General features: G+C 49.0%; 1 protein-coding gene across 2 annotated transcripts in view; it reads right to left on the bottom strand.

The window, feature by feature from the left end:
* Positions 1 to 6,697, bottom strand: part of NTMT1 (N-terminal Xaa-Pro-Lys N-methyltransferase 1) — a 66,125-nt gene extending 59,428 nt beyond the window's left edge. Inside the window, exon 1 of one of the 2 annotated variants that reach the window (XM_069609223.1) lies at positions 6,515 to 6,697. The gene's annotated coding sequence lies outside the window, so the exon portion shown is untranslated. The remainder of the gene's footprint in view (positions 1 to 6,514) is intronic. The other variant, XM_069609224.1, reaches the window with a different exon arrangement.
* Between the last annotated feature and the right edge of the window lie 11,213 nt (positions 6,698 to 17,910).

Below are 17,910 nucleotides of genomic sequence, written 5' to 3'. Positions count from 1 at the left end.
GGAAGTGAATCCCGCAGTGAGAAGAAACAAGGGAAGCGAATCCCACAAGGGCAAAGTCTATAGTCCCAAGAAACATTGTTTTTGGAACTGTTTAAAAAGACTAAGATTTGAGCAATACGATACAAGAAGGGTCAGCGCCCAGAGGGGGACCCAGAGGTGAAGCCATCACCCTATGTGAACTGTGATAAACACCCATGATCCCTGGGGCCCGATGCCTCTGCACCCCATGATCCCAAGGCCCCCACGCCTCTGCACTTCTCGTACGGGCGCTATGCCTCCTCCTCTCTCTCTGGTCCCTCAACACTGTTGTCTCTCACATGAACAAGAATGCATGTTCTGTAACCAAGTATGTATACCACTGTAACCACCTGTAACTAAGTTTTCATCCATATGTAACCAGCAAGCCTCATTGTAACAGCGCCACGATGCCTCAGGACTGCTGTGCGCTTTATAAATTCTAATAAATAGAGAAGGGTCAGCGCCCAGAAGAGGGGGACCCAAGGGTGAACCCATCACCCAGCAAACAAACTTTTAATTTGTTAAAGAACTTTTGTTATGTTATTTGAACCAGTCAAATCCTCGAACGCAAGAGACTTCAAGTGAAACGAGACTTAGCCATTGACTGCCCTGATGGCCCGGATGGCTGAAAGCTCGAGAGATTGTCCTGAGAGCTGCCATTAGAACTGTTGTCTCATGCTGGAGAAGCCAGAAACTGAACTGTGCTGCGCTCCCATCTTACCCTGTGTCCAAAACGAGGGGAAGAGAAACCCCAGCTATCACATCCTGACATATTATTTGAGAACACTTCTTTCTTTTCTTGAAAACTATCCTACACCCCTTTTTATATTAGTTGTGAGGTTTGGCAGTAGGTTTCTTAGTATAGGCCTTTTTATTCTGACACAATGCCACAATGACTGCCTTATTTTTCATTTGATGGTCAACGCTTGCTCCCATCCTAGATTTAGGTTTAGCATAGGTGTTTTTCCAACCTGCATATAGCATTCATTGTTCAATAAACACCCTTGAACTGTGATCACTTGCGTCGGTCTTACTTGTTGCCACCATGTAAACATAACACCACCTAGATTGGAACCTCTTAAAATAGGGGCACAGTAGTAAATGTAACAACACCTAGATGTGAGAGGCCTAACCTGAGGGCGCAGTTCGATAGTGTGGCGCAGTGTGTGTTATTTTTCCAATACTCCCCACACTTATCTTTTTAGTGGCTACTGGTTGACGGCTGCGTCCTGTGAGAAACCTGAGAATATTCTCGCAGGCAGGCCTCAAGAATCCCTTATTCAGGTGGCCAGGGAAGAGCTGGCGCTCTCAGATCCCAAATGTGGGGGCGGACAAGCGAGTGAGGATCACCTGGGTACGGGAACCCGGGGTTATGGTTGTGGAAATACCCCAGGTGAGACGCAGTATTACAGCAGGGAAGAGGACGAAGTACTTGAGGCCTTTATAGGCGATGCAAAATTACCCCCCCCCTCCAAGTCATTCTCCCTTATCAAAAGCCAACCAACAACCCCTCTTTGTCTGTAAAACCAATTAGGAACCCCAACAACACTAACGTGGGTAACTACATCTCCCAGAGTCCCTATTAACCGGTTACCTACCCGAGTTCTCCCAGCCATTCTTCTCCCTGTCCCTCTGATCATCATGTTCCAAACGCCCAGTCGATTGTGACCAAAAACCATAGTTCCCACAATCCCTCTTACTCATTTCACAAACTCTACAAAACCCACCATTCCATGCTCACCACAAACCCTAGGAGGAGGGATATATCCAACCCAGCAGGATATTTAGCAACCCTTCCCCCTCCTTTTCTAACACAAACACTTTCCCACACCGTGAAAAACAACCGACTAACAACAAAGCAGTTTACCTGACATGTCCCAACACAAGGCTCAGGCAAAGTCAGGCAATTGAGCAAAACCACACACCCGACGACCCTGTCCTTTCCCCACGGGGATAAAAGGTGGACCACGAGAGCACACGACGAGCAAGGCAGACCGAACAACGAAATAGCTAACCAAGCACAGCAGTTCAAGTCGGAGAAAGGAAGCGAGAACGGAAAGTGCGACAAGGAGAGAAGCGACCTTGCCCCTTCCAACCCAGACCTGCGAAGTCTCTGGAAAAGGAATTGTAAGACCACGAACAATAGCCAGCGTGTGATGCAGCAGATGTAAACGGTACACAGACCATACCTACGCTGATAAGCAGGACAGAGAGAGAGAGAGACACCTGCTACCATGGTACCGTCCTGGACTCCAGATACAAGAACAGCCAAGCAGTTCATAACAGCCGGTGAGTTGAGGGCAGAGCCAATAAGAAACCGAACTGTGTTGAACTAAAGTTGCAAAGTGGCACATTAAGAGAAAAGAGAACAGTTAACATTCCGGGAAAACCAGCTGCAGAGGAGTCCGACACCACGTGGGTGCTCATTCGAGAGACTCTGGTTGATCCCACGTGTGTTGAAACTAGCGATACTAGAAGGCCTTAGGAGAGCCACAAGGAAAAGGTCAAAGTGGTCATACAGGTGTCTAGCAAAAGCCCCCTGTACAATCAAAAGTCTTTGACCTGCACGTAATTGGAACGCTAAGGGAGATCAATCCCGCATTGTGAGAAAGGGGAAAGAACTGTGTGATTAGCAAATGTTGGCAAGAGTTAACCAAACAGAGGGATGCCAATGGAAAGGGGTGAAGCTTGAAGTCCCTATGAACAGTGTGTGAACCCGACGGAGGGAGGCAAACATTTGAGAAGGGCCCGAGCCCGGAAGAGGGGGGGATGCAGGGGTCAAACGCCATCACCCACCGCCATGTGAATGCAACCGAGAAAATCTTTTGCATATAAGCCAGAGTGAACCCGACGGAGGGAGGCTGATATTCGAGAGGGGTCTGAGCCCAGAAGAGGTGGACCCAGGGGTGAAGAATCATCACCCAAGTGCAATCAGAAAGGAACTTTTGTATATGGTTTTGAACATACCAGGTCCTCGGAAGCAAGAGATCTAACCACTGAAGGTTCTGGTATCGCGAGGACATTTCTGTGGATCTGATCTTGGAAGAGGGGGGGGATCCGGGGTGAGAAGTCATCACCCAATGCACACACAGAAAGGAACTTTTTTTTTTTTTAATACATCAGGTCCTTGGAGGCAAGAGACTTTTTGTATAAAAGTGACTTAACCACCAGAGGTTCCGATACCTGAGAACGGAACTGTAGTCTGTGCAGGGAAAGTTAAAGCGTGTGCTGTGCTCCGGAGTCCCGCCTTGTCCCGCGCTCAAAGCTCGGGGTAGGGAGACCCCTGGCTACCACATCCTGACGTATCATTTATGAACACTTCTTTCATTCTTTCAAACACTATCCCACACTCCTTTGTATTTAGTTGTAAGGATTGGCAATAGGTTTTTTAGTATAGGCCCTTTTATTTGACAAGACACCACTAGGACTGCCTTATTATTTGATGGTCGTAGCTTGCTTTCATCTTAGATTTAGGTTAGGCATTTTTCAATCTACCTATGCAGTATAATGAACACCCTTGAACTGTTATCACTTGTGCCGGTCTTTACTGTTGCCACCATGAGTTCCTTACAGTCCCCTGCGGACACCTTCCAGGTTTGCTTCTGTTGAGGCTGTCTTTTGCCTTTGGGTCCATCACCGGAGGATCTGCAACGGGCATGGGCTGCCCTAGATGGTTTCCATAAGGAGGGCTGCACGGCCCAATCAGAGGTCGGGATGTGAGGGGGAGGGAGGTTGGGACCAGGAAACTGCTCTGGCCGGTGGGTGGGGTAGAGCGTATGGTGAGAGTGAGAGAGCGACTGGAAAATAATGGTGCCGCTGGCACTAGGAGAGGCAGGAAATGCAGAAGGGGATGCAGGGAAAGGCCGAAAAAAGAATGGAAAAAATAAAAATGCAATAAAACAAAAAGCACACTAGGTGCACAGGGCTGTGCAGGCAAGCTCTGACCTCGCGGCTGGATAACTATAGTCACTTACACCAGAGCACGGTCTGTGTAGTAGCTGCACAGCAGTTACCTGTGCCGGCTAATGCTTGCAGATGCAGTATTATATAACTTATTGTCATGCGGCAGCCCTGGAAATTGTGGAAAAAGTGGAGAATGATTTTCCCTGCACATTGTTTCCAAACGTGCATTAGCGGTCTAGTCTTTCAGACCAACATGGCCGTCGCCAGTATTTACTGGGAAGGAGCTACCAGCTTGGTGCGTTGCAACCCTCTTCCTTTCATTGGGTAAGACGCTTAGTTTTGTACCTGCGCCTCTCACTGTCATCTCCCTTGCCTTCTTCTGTACTTGCCCGCTGTTATTGTTGTTCGCATTCGGCGTCCCTCGGCTTATGCTGCCTTGCCTCCTTCGCGGATCCACAGCTTCACAGCTCATCATAGCCGCCACGGATCCTGCTCTGCCTCTTTGCCCCCTGCAGCACCCGCTCTCCTTCATTGCTGCCGCAGCAGCAGCTTCTACCTCATTACCGCCCACGGCACCAGCTCCTGCCTCTTTACCGCAGTGGCATTAACAACAACCTCATTGCTGCTCCTCTGCATTTTCGTTGCTTTGCAGTTCATGACAATGGGCTACTTCCCTTCCATTTTTTACTTGGTGTGATGTGTCGCACGGAAGACCAGCTGTTGTGTACCAGCTGTTCCACCCACTGCTCTGTGGGCTCCGCAGTCATTCTATACTGCTTGGAGCCTCTTTACAGCATTGCCCTCATCACTTAATCCTCTGTCCCTTCAACTTGACTCTTCCTTACATCTTCTGCTAGCCCTTGGTCTTAACCATTCCTAGGACGCCTGTCTTTCATCCGGAACCCTGCAATCAAGGGAACAGTCCAGTTCATCAAAGAAAGCACCAACCATCCACTAGAATACCATCACGACCAGGGTTTTTCTGCCATTTGGCTTTTACCTGGGCTGGGGCCGGCTCCCCGGAGTTCGCATTGCCTGGCAACCAGCAACTTAGGCACAGTGGCCTCCGGGGGAGCCTGCCCTTATCTCTTCCAAAAGAAGAAAGGAAAGAAGGTGGTATCAAGAAGAAGCTACAGAGGAGACTGAAGAAGACCCAGAAAGGGAAGAAACCATAGAACCTGAGACTTACACCAGAGCACGGTCTGTGTGGTGGCTGCACAACAGTTACGGCATCTGCGAGCATTAGCTGGTGATTATATATGTCACTTACACCAAAGCAGGGTCTGTTGGTATTATATATATATATATATACATAAAGTATATACATAAAGACACACACACACACACAGGGTCTGTGCAGCAGCTGCACAGCAGGTACTGCCTCAGCCGGCTCAGGTATGATTTTATATATATATATATATATATATATATATATATATATATATATATATATATATATATATATATATATATAGTCACTGTCACCAGAGCAGGGTCTGTGCAGCGGCTGCACAGCAGAACGGTCTCTGTGGGCATTAGCTGGCACAGGTATTATATAGTCACTGTCACCAGAGCAGGGTCTGTGCAGCAGCTGCACAGCAGGTACTGCCTCAGCCGGCTCAGGTATTATTATATATATAGTCACTGTCACCAGAGCAGGGTCTGTGCAGCGGCTGCACAGCAGAACGGTCTCTGCGGGCATTAGCAGGCGCAGGTATTATTATATATATATAGTCACTGTCACCAGAGCAGGGTCTGTGCAGCGGCTGCACAGCAGAACGGTCTCTGCGGGCATTAGCAGGCGCAGGTATTATTATATATATATATATAGTCACTGTCACCAGAGCAGGGTCTGTGCAGCGGCTGCACAGCAGAACGGTCTCTGCGGGCATTAGCAGGTATTATTATATATATATATATATAGTCACTGTGACCAGAGCAGGGTCTGTGCAGCGGCTGCACATCAGAACGGTCTCTGCGGGCATTAGCAGGCGCAGGTATTATTATATATATATATATAGTCACTGTGACCAGAGCAGGGTCTGTGCAGCGGCTGCACATCAGAACGGTCTCTGCGGGCATTAGCTGGCGCAGGTATTATATATACAGTCACTGACACCAGAGCAGGGTCCGTGCAGCAGCTGCACAGCAGGGACCACCTCTGCGGGCATTAGCCATAGCCGGTGCAAGTATTAGTCACTGCCACCAGAGCAGGGTCTGTGCAGCGACTGCACACCAGTGACTGGACCGCCTCTGCAGGCATTGCAGAGCCTGGACTGGACTGGACGGGAAATGAGCTTGGGAGCAGCTCCTGTCCCTAACACATGAATAGCAACAGGCCGCCCTGTGTCAGTGCTAAAGCAGGTGTTTGGTGAGTCAGGCACTCAGTCTCAGCACGTGTGATTGCGCCGTGTGAGGAGGGCAGTGCAGAGCACGGCAGCTGCAGCCTCCGGCTTCCACCAGCATGTGCAGAGGCTCTGCACGCAGAAGGGCTGCTCTTACCAATATACCAGCACAGGGCTGAGACGGGTGCAAGCGAGCGAAGAGAAGTGCAGCCAAGCGTCACCGCGGGAGCCGCACCCCACGCACTCACCTGCTGCTGCTGCTGGTCCTGCCGCTGCCGCCGCTGCCGCCGCCGCCCGGCCCCGGATCCTGGGAAGGAGCGCCTGAAGGAGAGGCCTTATGCTGCTTTCATTATCAATCACACATGTAAAGTCCCTATCAGAGCCGCTAGCATGCTGTGCTCGTTTAAATGTTTGCCGACACTTTCTGAAATGCCTTTAAGACGCGAGGACGCATCTCATGTATTTCTGAAATGCCGTGGAGTCGTCGTGCCGTTCCCACGTAGGACGTCTGCGTGCGTCGGAAGGGAATCTCGGCGTGAGGAGGCTGGGCTGGGCTGGGCTGGGAAGGGAAGGGCTGGGCAGGGCTGGACTGGTCAGGGGATGGATGGGCAGGGAAGGGAAGGGCTGAGCAGGGCAGGGATGAGCTGGGCAGGGCAGGGATGAGAAGGGCGGGGCAGGGATGGGAAGGGCTGGGCTGGACTGGTCATGGCAGGGATGGATGGGCAGGGAAGGGCTGGACAGGGCAGGGATGGGAAGGGTTGGGCAGGGATGGACAGGGCGAGGCAGGGCAGGACAGCTGCTTTTAGTGTATTTATGAGGCGCTTATACATCTCAGAAGTGTATTTATGTGCCAGTGATTTGTTTTTCCTATTTTGATGGATTGCAGCAACAGCGGGCATAGCTCTCAACTCACCCACTTTTGGCGGGTGTCACCCGCCTTGAAAGCAGATGAATCACCCGCCAAGTCCCTCATACTCCCATTCACTTCTATGGGCCTCTCAACCACCAAAAAGAAAATCCTGTGTTTTCACCCGCCTTGGTTACAAAAGAAGTTGGGAGCTATGACAGCGGGTCTTTGTGTGTCTTCTTGGCTGGTATTATCCTCATCTCCCCCCAAACAGAGGAGGTGGGTGTCAAGAACCAAGGCTTCCTCCCCCAACTCCTCACCTGGTTCCTCTGGGAAGGATTCCTTAGGGTTGGCCTCTGGCTTCTTCTGATCCCTTCTCCTTGAGGGAGTCTTGTCCTTTGGAGTTCGGACCTTCTTATCGTGTAGGTAGGGTCTGGCCCCTCCGGAGGCCACCTTGGCAGAGATGTAACTCTGACCTCGGGGATCCCCAAAGGGCCAGTCCTAATCTCCAGGGAAAAAGCACGAATGCAGAAAAAAACTCTGTTTCCAAATGGGCTCTGTTGGGGGACAGTCGGTTCCTCTCAATCGACAAGGAAGGCGTTGTTTGCTCCACACCAAAAAGGAATGCTGGTTGAGTAGATGTCTGATTCCACTATTGTCCAGACTGTAGAGAGTTTAAATGGAAGAGAACACCAGAAGTTCTCCAAATTGAATACTGAGATGAGTAAAGGATATAAGGAGAAAAGGCAACACCACGTGATAAGTGACAGAAGATGATATAAATAGGATTAGGGCGAAAAAAATATCCTGAGCAGGTTGTGAAAGGCTGACTGAAAGGAAATAGAAATGTATACGGATATAGTCCAATAAAGCAAGAGCTAAAGGTTACCTGGGTGTAGTCTGAGCAACAAGGACCCAACAAGTGAAAGGCAAAGGCAGCGCCGATAGAAGTATGAAATACTGGCGCCAACAATACAAAACGAAATAATAAAGGAAAGGCAGAGTAGCGAATGGAACGAGAGCTAAGGAAGACAAGGGCAAAGGCACAGAACCAGGCGGCGCCGAGACACCGTGAGTAGAAGGAAAAAGAAGATAAGGCGGAGAGCAAACAGAACAAACGGACAAAAGAGGCACGGGCAGGAAGGAGGAGAGAGACTAGGGTAGGATTCAAGGCGGTAAGTAAGTTCGCTGTAGGAACGGAAGGATCCACAGAAGAAACTCCAACACACGAACCGAGCGTTGACAAACAGATACAACGCACCGGCTTGTGGGAGGAGCCAGCCTCTTAAAGGTACAGTGGCCATCTTGGGTGAGGACTAGAGCGCGCGTTGATCATAGCCTCCAGCGCTTCCACAATCTCCAGTTCCTGACAGTATACCCCTTCTTTCTCGGGGCACCCCCAGGTTTGCCCGGATGAAGTCGATGGAACATCTGCACCAGACGGGGGGCATGTATATGGCTCACAGGTTCCCATGTCCTCTCTTCTACTGGATAGTTCTTCCAATGAACCAAGTAGTATAACCGCCCTTTGCGGTAACGGGAATCCACCAAATGAGACACTTCATATTCTTCGGGGTCACTCGGGCACGTGAGCGGTTCACCGGTCTCTTGAAGGGATCCTCCTTATATTCTTTGAGAAGGGATACGTGAAAGACCGGATGCACCTTCCTAAGATAGTCTGGTAGCTGGAGCTTATATGCAACCGGATTGATTTGTTGCAAAATGGAACAAGGTCCAAGAAAACGAGAGGAGAACTTCCCCCTATGAACCCATCTAGGTAGATACCTGGTGGATAACCAGACCAATTGTCCGACCTTCCAGCTGGGATGGGCGCGACGACCCTTGTCAGCCCACCTCTTCTGCGCTAGTTGGCTCGCTTGGTGTGCTTCCTTAGAGAGCTTGTGCACCTTCTGTAGGTCTTGTAGAATCGAATCTAGAGCCGGGATCTTGGTAGAAGGAGGACTGAGCCAGGGTAGGTGTTGAGGATGGTATACGTATGTACAATAGAAAGGGCTCATCTGGATCGAGGTATGAAGGGAATTGTTATAAGAGAATTCCGCTTGTGGGAGGAAGCGATACCACTCTTCCTGTTGTGGACTGCAAAAACACCTAAGATATTGTTCTAAATTGGCATTAAGTCTTTCCGTTTGGCCGTTGCTCTGTGGATGATATCCTGAGGAAAGAGCCTTGTGAATCCCGAGAGCTTGGCAAAGGGAGGACCAAAACTTTGAGGTGAATTGGGGTCCTCTGTCAGAAACAATGGTCTTAGGTAAACCATGAAGACGAACAATGGCCTGGAGAAAAGTTGCGGCCATCTCAGAGGCGGAAGGGATTTGCTTGAAGGCAGAGAAATGCGCTAGCTTGCTAAAGGAGTCGATGGTCACCATGATTGTGGTCATACCATAGGACGGAGGGAGATCCACGATAAAATCTGTGGATATATGTTCCCAAGGACGGTCTGATAGGGAGTGTTGTTGCAACAACCCCAGCGGCCTTCCTGTTTGGTTCTTGTTGGAAGCGCATACCGAACAAGCAGACACATACTGGTCTACATCTCTTCTTAAGGTAGGCCACCAGAATCCTCTCTGGATAAGATCTAAGGTCTTCCTAATACCGGAATGACCAGATAGAGGAGTGTCATGACACCAAGAAAGTATCTGCCTTTGCAACTCCTTAGTAGGAATGTAGAGAGCTCCTTCATGATAGAACAATCCATCCTTATCCTGGTTAACAGATAACGGAAGTTCGGAACACCTCTGATACTGTGGGATTAGGTCTTGCAGGAACGAAACTGTAGAAACTAGGACTGTGAGATGCGGAAAAACCAGTTTGTGTTCCTTATAGGAACTAGATGACTCCTCCTAGGCTTCTGGACAAGGCGTCCGCCTTCCTGTTTTCTGTGCCTGGTATGTAAGTAATCATAAAGTCGTATTGTAAGAAAAAAATACGCCCATCTGGCGTGTCTGGCGTTAGAACATTCCAACTGTTGCAAAACCCGAAGGTTACGGTGGTCTGTTCTAATGGTAAATTGATGTGTGGCTCCCTGTAGGAGATGTCTCCATTCTTGGCAGGCCAATTTTATGGCCAACAGCTCCTTTTCGATTACCGAGTAGTTGCACTCACTACTAGTCAGTGTCTTAGAGTAGTAAGCAACCGGATGTTCATAGCCGTCTTCAGTCCTTTGGAGTAAGACTGCCCCTACCGCTCCTGCAGAAGCATCCATCTCCAGAATGAAAGGCTTGGCCTGATCCGGTTGGACCAGGATGGGTGCTGTAGAAAAACATTCCTTTAGGAAACTGAAAGCTCTTTGCGGTTCATCTCCGAATATGAACCTCACGCCCTTCTTCAATAAGGAGGTCAGAGGGAGTACCTTCTTGGAGAATTTGGGAATAAACCTCCTGTAAAAGTTAGCCAGTCCTAGAAACCCTTGCAGTTCCTTGACATTGGTAGGTTCCTTCCAATCCCTAATGGCCTTTACCTTATTAGCATCCATCTCAATACCATCCTTGGACAGTATGAAACCCAAGTAGGACACAGTTGTGGATTCAAATGAACACTTCTCTGGCTTTACCAGTAAATGATGGGACTGCAGACGCTGTAAAACTAGTCTGACCAATGATCCGTGCTCAGATAAACACTTGGAAAAGATTAGGATGTCGTCCAGGTACAATACTACCGACAAAAACAACATGTCGGAGAATACCTTGTCCATGTACCTCTGGAAGATGGCTGGTGCGTTTACGAGACCGAAGGGCATCACACAGTATTCAAAGAGTCCGAAGGGGGTGCGAAATGCCGTCTTCCACTCGTCACCTTGCCTGATTCCAAAGGGGTGATAGGCGCCTCTTAGGTCAAGCTTAGTAAAGTACACCGCCCCCTGTACTGCCTCCAATATATCCCGGATAAGGGGCATGGGATATCTATCCCGGATGGTAATCTTGTTTAGACCCCTGTAGTCTATACAAGGGCAGAGCTCTGTCGAGTCCTTCTTGGGAATGAAGAATAAGGAAGCCCCACAGGCGGACTTGGACTCTTGGATTAAGCCGTTCTGTAAATTAGCGTCGAGGTACTCTCTTAAAGAATTCCTCTGTGGTAGCGACAAGGGGTACATTCTTCCAAAGGGTACTACTGCCTCCGGGATTAAGTCAATACAGCAATCCTCAGGTCTATGGGGCGGTAGTTGTCTGGGTATGGTGTCCATAAACACCTCTGATAAGTCTTGATAATGAACGGGAACTGAGGCCACAGTGACAGGGTATTAGGAGAAGCAGACAGGTTCATACAGTGGAACTCACAGAAGGTCGAATTGAAAGAGACCCTGTTGGCAGTCCAATCGATGTGAGGGTTGTGTCTCCTTAACCAAGAAATCCCTATAACCAACGGAAAATGAGCAGCACGGATCTGGTCAAACACCAAAAACTCTTCATGTTGGCCTAGCCTCATCCTTAATGGAATGGTCTCCAGCGTTATGGGTCCGGACGACAGGGGCCTACCATCGACCCCTTCTACTGGAATCGGGGTGGCCTTGGGTATAGTGGAGATTAGATGTTCTGCCGCCCACTTAGAGTCAATGAAATTTCCAGCAGCCCCGCAATCTAGCATTGCGAACACCTCTGTGGGGGAATCCTCGGTCAACCACAGGTTGACCCGAAACACCATAAGGCTATTATCTTCCGGGGTGCTCACTGCTCTTGTGTGGTAGCAAGGGTGCTTGTTACTTCCCCCAAAACCTCCCTTGCTGTGGATCGGGGGTGTAAGTTTCCCTGTCGTCGAGGTGGGACTTCAGGACAGTCTCTCAATAAATGCTTAGATGAGCCGCAGTACATACATAATTCTGCCTCTCTCCTTCTTCTGTCTTCTTGCGTCAAGGGACTGCGAGCCGCCCCAATCTGCATAGGTCCATCCGTACCAGGGTTAGCTCGAGGTGGAGGAGCAGGGGATGGTTGACTGGACTGTTGTGGGAAGCCACTGGTTCTTCTTTCGGATCTTCTTTCTTGGAGACGGAACTCGATCTGAAGTGATAAAGTCACCAATTCCTGAAAGGATGCCAGACGAGCCACTCTGGCTAGCTCGTCCTTGATTTCTTCGCGAAGACCCCGTCTGTAGATTGTTTGCTGGGCGGAATCAGGCCAATCTGCCTTGGCTGCCAGCCTCTGGAAACGGGAGAGATAGGTCTGTATGTCCGTGTTTCCCTATTGGACATCAAGTATTGCTTCCAGAGAAGAATAGAATACTTCTGGTCTGTCAAATCTTTCACCAAAAACTTCTGTAAAACGATCATAGTCGCTCAAAACGGGATCATCCCTGGTAACCAAGGGTGTGGCCCATGCGAGGGCGTTTCTGATCAGATTGGCTATGATGAACCCCACCTTAGATCTGGCAGTCTCATAGGTGTGAGGTCGGAAGGCGAAACACCGTGAGTAGAAGGAAAAAGAAGATAAGGCGGAGAGCAAACAGAACAAACGGACAAAAGAGGCACGGGCAGGAAGGAGGAGAGAGACTAGGGTAGGATTTAAGGCGGTAAGTAAGTTCGCTGTAGGAACAGAAGGATCCACAGAAGAAACTCCAACACACGAACCGAGCGTTGACAAACAGATACAACGCACCGGCTTGTGGGAGGAGCCAGCCTCTTAAAGGTACGGCGGCCATCTTGGGTGAGGACTGGAGGGCGCGTTGATCATAGCCTCCAGCGCTTCCACAATCTCCAGTTCCTGACAGTGGGGGTGTCATAAAGTTCCCTTGGCATGATTCATAGCTCAACCATTTGTGCTGCAAAGGCGGCTGAAATCACCCGGGTGGCGGGTGAGAGGCCCATTGGTAGGGTGACCAACTCTTTGATAGTTTTTCGCGGGACACTTGCCCAGAAGGCGTTGATGACATCACATCATTCACATTTGGCCCGCCCCTTTTTTAATGTAAATTTTTTTAATGGCTCTTAATTCCTGGCTTAATTGAAATGCAAATGGTTTGTCCTTGCGAGGTCACATTTTTTTAACTGCAAACATGACCATCACGACCTCAGGAACAAAGCATTAGCATTTCAGTTAAGCCAGGTGTCCGAGCGTTACAGCTCGACCTGCAGGCTCAAAAGGAGCCAGGGCTGCAGAGCCGCCCGAGAAAGAAAGCAGCAGGCGGCAGCGCCCTGGTGTGTACATGGACACTTCAGTTTGCAGAGTCCCTGTGCTGGAGGCAGGTTGTCCTGACCAAATCTGAGCCACCTCAAAAAGGTTGCTGGACCCCAGATGCAAGGAAAGTCCATAAAGGTGTCAGATAACTGCGTGGTGCTATTTGCAAGAGCCGTGAGAAGCTGAAAATAGGATGTGCCACTGATCTCTGAAGTTTGTCCATTGCTGCCACTGACGTTCTATTTGTAGTGCAGGAGTCCCAGGCGTCCTCCCTCTTGTCCCCACTACTGAGGCCCATGAACAACTGGATCTGCAGACCTACACAGGAACAGAAGCATGCTGGAAACAATTTCTTCAAACAAAAGGTACTGTCAAATCAAGGGATACTTGCCTCTTGTTGTGTAGCCTTGCTAGCTCTCAGTTGAGACTTGTCTTGGTTGCTTTTGCAGAGTTGCTTGCAGCTTTACCCCTCACAAGCCTCCCAGCTTGTGGCCCTACAATGATATCATTTTCTACAAAGACTTCTAAAACTTTGCAAGACTTTTTATCAACCTACAAGAAGTCTTTCAACTCACCTAGCCTTTTGCTCAACTAATATTGACGGTCCTGGCTCCCCGAAAGACTCTTCTTACCTCTGACTTTGTGCTTTAACTTTCCCTCAATAAAAGCCATACATAAGATAACTTGTGGGGCTGGGAAAGGGTTAATTTACTTTGCATTGAAGGTTTAACAGTGCTTACCTGCTTCAGAATATTTGTTAACCATTGTTTTATTCCCAAACCTTTCCTTTTTTTACATAAAACTCAGTATTGCTCTAAATGTGCCAGTGATATATTAATGTCCACAGTGTCCTTGTTACTAAAGTCACCTCATGGTGTAGGAAGTGTCTGTGTGCCATCCCAAAAGGGTATCAACTGATTTAAAGAAACTGAGAGTGTGTATTTTGAAGTATATATTTGTGTTACATATATGTGCTCCCTTCTAAAGAAGCCTTATTCAATTGACAGTTAAATAAATTAATAATTGTTTAATCAAGAAACCTTGTGTGTAAGTGTTTGTTTGAATAACTGTCACTGTTAAAGTCTGCGTTACAACCCTACAGCTCACATTGACCCCTCTTAAGCCTGGCTACTCAGTCACTCTACCAACTTGTGTAGTACATGCTTATACCAATGGTTGGGTTAACTATAGCCAAGAGGACAAGGCTGGTGCAGTCTCTCACAGGGTACTGCTGTCACACTCCGAAGTCTGTGGCGCAAGTGGGTTCAATGGCGCTTAAGCAGCCATTGAATCGCCCCGCCACGTTTTTCCTCTCACTGCTATGCAGCGCTCTAGTCTTGGCGGCTCTGCCACCAATCGCCTTTTTTCTTTGCTTCCACCCGGAAGCCTGCGCGTTGCAACCCTTCGCGCTAGGCTTTTGGGTGAAACGCTCCTTAGTTTTTCCTCCATTCTGTTTTTTCCCTCGAGCTTCTCTTCTTCTCTCTCCCCTAGGCCCTGCCGGCCATTACGCTGCTTACCTGTCTCGTTCGCTCTTCTCCCCCTCGGCTTGCCAGCTTTCCGGCTCTTTCCCTGGGCTGCTTACCTGTATCTGTGGCTTCCCCTCTGTGCTTACCATGTCGCAAGGCTCACCTCCAGATGGCATCTCAAGGCTCTCCTCCAGGCGGCATCTCCAGGCTCTCCTCCAGGCGGCATCTCCAGGCCCACCTCCAGGCTGTATTACCAAGGCTCCCACGCACTTCACTCAGAGGGGTTTTTTATGCCGGAAGGCTTTTTCCCCCGATAGTTTGTTCCGGTAGAGGGGCCCCCCTTGACCTCTTTTGATTTAGGTCAGGGTGGCTTCCTACCGAGGCAGACCCTATCCGCCTCAGAAGAAAAAGGCCCTGTGGAAGAAAAGATTCCAACAACCCACGGACACTGAGATACCAGGTGAGGAGTGGGTGGAAGGGCTGGATCAGGAAGGAGGGTCGAATCCTACTAGCACTGACAGTTTGCAACGCCAAGAAAGGATCATGGCTTCCCCTGAACAATTTCAGGAGCTGGTTACGGCGGTTCAAGGGATGAGTGTTGAATTGCACAACATTAAGGCGGAAAATGCTGCTCTAAGGCAGCTGGTTTCCGCACGGGAACCCAGGGAGTTGGATCTCCCTCCTATGGCCTTGTCTTCCGGAAAATTTGACGGTACACCAAAACGACTCAAGGAGTTTTTGGAATCTTGTGCCATATATTTTCCTTTCGCCCCCACTCTTTCGCCAGTGGTCATTCCAAGGTGGGATTTATGATATCTAATATGACCGGTAATGCCCTGGCTTGGGTATCCCCACTGGTAATAGAGAATAATCCAGTGGTGCAAGACCACGGAGCCTTTTTGACCTTATTAAGGCAGACCTTTGAACAAGAGGAGATTACCCATGTAGCCGCCGAAGAACTGCTCGATGTTCAACAAGGGAACAATGACTTACGCACAAATATCTCTTCGTTAAAATGCCTGGCTGCTGATGCAGGATGGCCAGAACACGTCCAGTACACACTCTTTCGCCGAGGACTAAAAGAAGAGCTGAAGGATGAATTGGCTCGTATAGCTCGACCCACCACCCTTTCAGACCTGATATCCATCACACTCCAGATAGAGTATCGCCTGAGCGAGTGAAGGGTTGAAAGGAGGAAACATCGCAATCCAGTCCTTCCAGCCTCCCCTACTCCTCCTGTTTCATCGCAGCCACTGGGCCAGAGCAAGGAAGAACCTATGCAGATCGGATCTGCCCGAGCTCCTTTGACTCCAGAAGAGCGAAAGAGACGTTGGGATGCAAGCCTATGCATGTATTGTGGATCGAATTCTCATCTCTTTCGTAACTGTCCGGAAGTCCCTCCTCGGCGGTCGGGAAACGACAAACCTCGGAACTAGAAGGGACAGGGTTCCGAGGTTGTAGCTCTAGTCCCTATGTTACTCTGAGAGTAGCACCCCCTCCCAATACCTTGGATTCATGTCTCATGGTGGTATCCATTCAGCTGCAAACTCCACTAAGTCAACTCTCCACTTTGGCCCTAATTGATTGTGGAGCTGCTGGGGTCTTCATGGATACCGAATGGGCAGGACACCAGGGACTTACCTTGGTGCCATGAAAGGAAGCTCAGAAGGTAGAGGGCGTGGATGGATCCCCATTATCTTCCGGACCCATAACTCACACCACTGAACAGATGACGATCATTATACAGCAGCACTCGGAACTCTTAATGTTCGACCTCATTCGAGCTGCCCATTTCCCTGTGATTCTGGGTATCCCTTGGTTGAGGAAACATAATTCACACATTGACTGGGCCAGAAATTCTATGACATTTGATTCAGAGTTTTGGAAGGAGCACTGTTTACCTCTTCAATCTCCCGAACAGATCCAGATCATTCCATTAGGAGTAGCTACTACAAGCGAAATTTGTTGTGTTCCATCTGAACTGTCTGAATTCCGAGAGGTCTTTAGAGAGAGGGCTGTCCTTGAGTTGCCCCCGCATAGACCCGAAGATTGCGCCATCGACCTGGTACCTGACGCTTTGGTACCGTTTGGGAGGATGTTTCCTTTATCCCTCATTGAAAAGAAGGCCTTACGGTCATATTTGGATTCCCATCTAGCCAATGGCTTGATAGAACCGTCAAAATCTCTGGCGGGCGTATCATTGTTCTTCATTCCCAAACGTGATTCATCAGAATTAAGGCCTTGTATAGATTATCATGGCCTCAATAAGGTCACGGTTCGGGACCGATATCCCATGCCCCTCATTAATGACATCCTAGAAGCAGTACAAGGCTCCACTATTTTTTCGAAGTTGGATTTCCGAAGTGCTTACCACCTCCTCCGAATCCGCAAGGGGGATGAATGGAAGACGGCTTTTCGGACCCCTTTTGGTCTTTACGAATATAGGGTGATGCCCTTTGGACTTGTTAATGCACCAGCAATATTCCAACGCTTCATGGATCGCCTTTTCTCTGATGTCTTATTCATCAATACCATAGTCTATTTGGATGACATTTTGGTATATTCTCGCTCCCCCCAAGAACATCTTCTACATTTCAGAACAGTATTACAACGTCTTCAGTCCAATGGTCTGTTGGTGAACCCCGAGAAATGTGTCTTCATGGCTGATTCTGTTCCATATTTAGGATATATCCTTTCTAAAGAAGGAGTAACGATGGAACCAAGGAAGGTCGCTGCCATTCTAGAGTGGCCTATACCCACTACCCTGAAGGAAGTCCAACGCTTTTTAGGCTTAGCCAACTTCTATCGAAAATTTATTGACCATTTCTCGCAAGCTGTCTTGCCCATTACCGCTCTGCTCAAGAAAGAGGCTAAACCTTTTCTTTGGACTCAACAGCGCTTTTGTCCAGTTGAAGAAGTTGTTTTGCTCTGCACCTATTTTGGGCCAACCGGATCAGGGCAAACCATTTGTGGTTGAGGCAGACGCCTCTGCCGAGGCATTGGGGGCTGTGTTGCTTCAGGAATGTAGGAGTGTGGAACACCCAATAGCCTATCTGTCTAAAACTCTATCCGCTAGTCAAAGGAATTATTCCGTGATTGAAAAGGAACTACTCGCCCACAAGTCGGCCTGCGAGGAATGGAGACACCCATTACAAGGGTCCGTATATCCATTTGTTCTGCGCACTGATCACAAAAACCTGAAAATC

This window comes from Ambystoma mexicanum, chromosome 8 (assembly GCF_040938575.1).
Source record: "Ambystoma mexicanum isolate Mex_15411 chromosome 8, UKY_AmexF1_1, whole genome shotgun sequence".
NCBI lineage: Eukaryota > Metazoa > Chordata > Amphibia > Caudata > Ambystomatidae > Ambystoma > Ambystoma mexicanum.
The sequence above is the reverse complement of the archived record's forward strand: the minus strand, read 5'-3'. Positions and strand labels throughout refer to the sequence as shown.